This window comes from Podarcis raffonei, chromosome 3 (genome assembly GCF_027172205.1).
Source record: "Podarcis raffonei isolate rPodRaf1 chromosome 3, rPodRaf1.pri, whole genome shotgun sequence".
In the NCBI taxonomy this organism is placed as follows: domain Eukaryota; kingdom Metazoa; phylum Chordata; class Lepidosauria; order Squamata; family Lacertidae; genus Podarcis; species Podarcis raffonei.
Genome location: NC_070604.1, coordinates 93,279,984 through 93,286,060, shown reverse-complemented (window position 1 = coordinate 93,286,060; position 6,077 = coordinate 93,279,984).

Here is a 6,077-nt window from a genome sequence, read left to right as displayed (position 1 = left end):
AACTTCAAAAAGGGGGAAAAAGAAGAACCAGGTAACTCCCAACCAGTCGACTTGACATCGATAGCAGGAAAGGTCCTAGAACAGTCAGTCTGTGCCCACTTAGAAAGGATTCTGTGGATGTGTATCTTGATTTCAGTGAGGCTTTTGACAGAGTCCCCCATTATGTCATTGCAGAGAAGCTGGTAAACTGTTGAGTGAATCTGTTAATTTCAGGTTCTGTTTTTTTATCCAATCTTAAATTCACTTCCCCATATTTCCACACCATTTTGTAGTTTCTTTTTAAGTCCTCATAGAACTATGAATCAGCATTTTAGCACGAATTTCTCCTAATATACACGTTTGTATGCTGTTTTGCCCCACGTACACATTTTTGCTGAGCAGTATGCCCAACTTTTCTCTAATTGTATGTATGTAATTTTCACTAATATATGCCTTTTTATGTACATTTTATCCCAGGGCATGCATTTTTGTGTGCGTTTCTTGACTGGATAATTTTGAATTTCGAAAGGTGGCTGTGTTTCAGTTCATGTACTGTTTCAGAAAGTGCAAATTTAAGCAGGTTCACCTTTAAATGCAAACGGAATCGCATTTCTCCCCCAGCCTTACATGTAAGGCCGCTTCCTATGTTTAGTTTATATCTCAAGGCCAGTTCTTCTTCCACCTCAATGGGGAAGGGCCATAGCTCAGTGGTTAAACACTTACTTTGCATATTATGGTCCCATGCTCAATTCCCAGCACCTCCAGCTAGGATTGGGAATGATCCTTGCCTGAAACCCTGGTAGGAGACATCCTACCAGGCATTGTAGATAGTGCTGAGCTAGATGGACCAGTGGTCTGACTTGCTAGGAGGCCACTTCCTAGGTTCCTAACACTTAGCTTAGAAATTGCTGATGCAACCGACTCTGGTGGCCACAGGCTGCTCTGCCTGCATTATTTATCTGCACCTTTTTGTTCCTTTCCTTGGCTTTCTGAGCGACATTCATTTGTCCTGCTGCGTCTTCATCCCCCACGTGTGGTCTCCTATTTCAAGGCATGAAGTCACCCACCAGAACGCTCCTTGTGCACACCAGCATCTGTTACAACGAGGGAACATAGCTGTACAGTAATTTAAATTAATGTTCCCCGGTAGACTGATCTGTCACGATACAGACAAAATAAGTGGGAAGGAAGTTCACTAAGTGATGCTTGCCAGACCCTGTTTTCCACTCTTAAGTGCAGAAATATTTTGCGTCTTGCCTCCTGCAGCAGCCCCATTTCAGGGGCCCGGCCCAGGGAAAGGGGATTGCGGGAAAGCTACTGCACACACCACTGTGCTCTTGTGCTAACCATCTTTGATAGGGAGGGAGGGAGTCTTGGAAGGCGAGAATAAATACTACCAAGAAAGCTGCCTTTGCATATAAAGACTTCAGATGCCTTGGCAGCTGCTATGCTATGTAACTGGAGACAACTAAAGCACACACACAGAGCAACCGCCACATGGGAAGTAGATGTCATAATGGTGTTATTCATGTTCTGCCCTACAGGCAAGCCAAGAAGTTCCTTACCTAGAATTTATCTCTTTCAGGCCATTTCAGAAGCCTCGTGCACTTGTCACAGTTCAAGAGACCGAATCACAGACTTATAGAGTTGGAAGGGACCATGCGGGTCATCTGGTCCAACCCCATGCAATTTAGGAATCTTTCAGCCAATGTGGGGCTCTAACCCATGATCCTGAGATTAAGAGCCTCGTGCCTTTACCACCTGAGCTATCCCAGACTAAACAGCCCCACCTAAATATGAGAATATGGGAAATACGTCATAAGATACCACATTTTCCTCCAGTTTCTCAGGGTTTCGAAGAGCTGGAATTAATTTCCAATTCCAAAATGGCCCTGTGCAAATGTTGATGGTAAATATTCTCCAGGTGTGTTGATACTCCACACTTCCATTTGACATCCAAAGGTTTGGCAGTAGGGACCAGCACTGCTGACAGATGGGGAGGAGTAACAGCATTTGATAGATGCCTTGCAATGTTTTATGTTTATTTGCTTAATTACTGCTGGAGCAGTGGCAGACTTTGGGCTTTAAGATTTCAGGGGTGCCCCATGCAATGCCAGAATTCAGCACCCTCCCCACCTCTCGCCTTCAGTTGTTCATCATTGTTGCAGGGCCCTCTTGACTCAGCACCAAAGAGTCTGGAAGGAGGAGAATGAAAAGGTCTTTATTTAAAAAAAAAAAAGAATGATACCGCATAGAGAAATGTTCCCTGATACCAAGATGAGGGATTCCTTTGGAATGCAGATAGAGATAATTGATAAGAGTAATGATCTGTTGTGAGCTTGACGGAAGTGTACAATAGATGAGCTTTCCTGCTTTGGCTCATCTTCCTTCTTCTTCTGCTTTTTTTCCTATTTTTCTTTTTTCTTTTCTTTTATCTTTCCCATAGTTGCTTATGTTCTGTGTCATGTACTTTGATATTTTTTGTAGTTTTTAAAGTTTTCCCCCCATTACTATTAAGGAATTTTCCTTTGTAATTTTGGTTGTCTATATTTATATGTACCTGTTTAAAGCAAAATAAAAGTTAAAAAAAAAGGTCTTTATTTCTATCTTTCGGACCTGCCATTGTTAGTCTTCAGCTGCTCATGTTGGCCACCCACCGGCCTGTAGTAATGAATCCCAGATGGGCAGGCGAGATGGGGACTGACCCAGCGGAATTTAGTTTCACACTTCTGGGAGCAGGGGAAGCCTCTGGAGGCAGGAGACCTGCTGCGATTGTCTGGCCCATCACTTCTGAGCAGGGGGTGGGAGGTTGGAGCTGACCAGGTAGGTCCTGGGCATGGTGAACAATTCATTGTGTAGTGCTGCTGCTACTGAGAAAGCTGGCTCTGGACCCAATGGATTGTAACCAGGTCATGGCAGAACTGCAGGCATTTCTGGATGAAAAATTATCTGGATCCATTCCAGTCTGGGTTCAGGATCCATCTTCTTACCCTGATGGATTACACTTATAGAAAGGAGGGCCTGGGGAATGCAACCCCGTTCCTTCTGCTTGGTATCTCAGTGGCTTTCAACACTCTTAGCCATGCTCACGCACAGGTTAGTGCAAGGTCAAAATAAATCTTTATTGTTTTCAAAGCTTTCCAGCCTGAGCCGGTTTTTCATTCTGCTCTGAACAGGGCTTTTGTTCTACTTAAAAGTCCCACAGTTGCACAGATGAGTAACAGGCGTACTCCAGTTTTTTAAAAGCGATGGCTTTGAGAAGATGATATGATTAGAGCTCCTTTTTTAATAGAGCCGAATTTTCAGAAAACATCCAAACTGCCATCTTCTGAAAACGGTGCCCTTTTAAAGCAGCGGAAACAAAACGGAGATATAAAGCAAGGAGCTCACCTAAAATACGTACATATTGTCTCCTGCTCCTATTAATCACTGAGGGTTCCTCCCCCCTAACCTTTTCATACCTAATTAGAGCCAACTCTCTCTATCCATTTGAGAGCTGCATCCATTAGCCTGTATGTTCAGGCTTAGCCACCAGCTCCTCATTAACATTCCATCCCCTTGCAAAGGGCTGCTCTCTCCAAAAGAGGTCAGTGGTAGATTCCCCATTTTAGAATACTGACCTTCCCATTTAAATGCTGCCTGTGCTACAAGGACACTGCGTTCCTTTCCTGTTCACATATTTGCACAACCATGTTATCACTGTCTCAGAGATCAGGCTTGCTGCAACGAAAAAAGTGCGCAGCACTGTGGCTATAAGGAAAACTTGTGACTATACACTGCACTGGTGCTCTTCTTTCTTTTCAAATTAATTTGTCTAGAGACAGACACATGTAGCACTCATGACAAAAATGTCCACCACACCAGAGTGAGAGCAACACTATGTGACACATTACTAGCTATGTGCCTGTGTTCTTAAAGGTAAAGAGACCCCTGACCATTAGGTCCAGTCGTGACCGACTCTGGGGTTGCGGCGCTCATCTCACTTTATTGGCCAAGGGAGCTGGCATACAGCTTCCGGGTCATGTGGCCAGCATGACTAAGCCGCTTCTGGCGAACCAGAGCAGCGCATGGAAACGCTGTTTACCTTCCCGCCGGAGCGGTACCTATTTATCTACTTGCACTTTGAGGTGCTTTCAAACTGCTAGGTTGGCAGGAGCAGGGACCAAGCAACAGGAGCTCGCAGGGATTCGAACCGCCGACCTTCTGATGGCAAGTCCTAGGCTCTGTGGTTTAACCCACAGCGCCTGTGTTCTTACATGCAGCTTTTAAACACTCAAATTGCCAGTGTGGGGTCCTTTGGCTCAGCGTAGGAGGCTTCCACCCTTTGCCCCACATTATGATCTCAATTTGGATCAGGCCCCTTGCCCCCTAAAGGCACAGCTTCAGATGTATTGTCTTGCATGGCCCTGAGGTCCCAGATTCTGAGTGTCCACAGCAAACTGACAGATATGTAATATATTATTACTCTATTTTTTACTGTCAGCATGGTTTGCTTGTGTCCTCACTTTATATAAGCATCATCAGTTTTAGCTACGCATGTATTAGGAATTGTATAATGTTGGTGTATTAATTTTTGGCCTCATCTGTGACCATTTAATAAACATGCTGATTTTCTGTCTCACGTGGCAAAGTAACTTTGGTTTACCAGGGTGGCATAGGGTGCACTCTGCTCTCTTGCGTGTACCCTGTGGCTCAGAGTCTGCTCTCCAGTCAAGCCCAGCTATATTTCCCTTCTGGTCTGTGGCAAGCCTTACTGCAGCAGTTGCTCTATATACTGACATTAACCTTTCACCTTCCAGCTAATGGATAGGGGTCCATAGGCCACCCTGTCCCCTGAGTTGCTGCAAAAGTGATTTAATAACATGTTCACATTGTTCTGATTGTTTTCTCTACAAATACATTCCCCGCATTTCTGTTGCACATTAAGGGGGGAGGATGACAGAAGAGTATTTTTCCTGGTTCTCTTTCCCACCCTGCCCACCATACCAATGCTATTAAAACTGGCTTATGTAGTTTCATATAAATTCAGCAGTCTTCTGCCTTTAACCCAAACAGGAATTTGGGGGCCCATTTTTTAAAAATTGCATATTTACCATGGTGCTGATTCTGTTGCGACCCATCTTAGATCAGGCTGTGAGTGGGTTCCGATTCATCACTTTAAGACCAATTATATGATTGAAACTGATGGGGGATTTCAGATTAACATGTGGCTATTTATTTATTTCACAACATTTATATACCGCTTGATTGTAGAAAAAACAAAACAAAACACCCAAACCCTCCAAGGGTCTGCTTTTCCAAGGAGGAAGGGTTAGAAGTTTGATCCAGATAATACTTTGTGCCACATCCCAAAGCAGTGGTTCAAGATGAGCATTGCCATCTGTCAACAGGCATGTATACTGTAATCCATAGCCTATAATGTAAACAGAGGAGGGCGACATGATTGCTCCAAAACAGACCTTACAGAATAGTTAAGACATCCATTCCATGCATACAATCTACATCATGGGTGGGTTGATGTCCACATTTCGTAGGGGTAATCTGTTGGAGGACTGCACATTGATGAAGATGACCCAAAAGTGGTTAGGCACACACACATACAGAGAGACCCTTCATTCGTTATGCTACCTCTTTTCCATCTGCAAGAAATTAAGAGGGTCACAGACACCCCCTGATCTGTAGGTTGCCCACCCCTGCGCTACAATATATGTTGACACACACCTGTCATGATTACATTCTACCTCCACCCTCTAAATCAATATGCCTCTGAGTAACAGTGGGGAGAGAGTGCTGTTGTGCTCAGCTACCTGCAGGCTTCTCATAGGCTTCTCATAGGCTGCTGGTTAGCCACTGTGAGAGCAGGAAGCTGGGCTAAGATGGGCCTTTAGTCTGATCTAGCAGGCTCCTCTTAAGGTCTCCCTCAAAATATCCTAGCAGTTGTGGTCTGGTGCAGGTGTGGAGAATTATGTTAGAGAGAGCACTAGTCATACAGAACTGCAATGCCCAAAGTTCCCAGAGTCCATTATATATTAGAACAGGTTAGGGATGAAGATTAGTGGAATAGGAAAAAGATCTGGCACATTTCAAGACAACTCCAG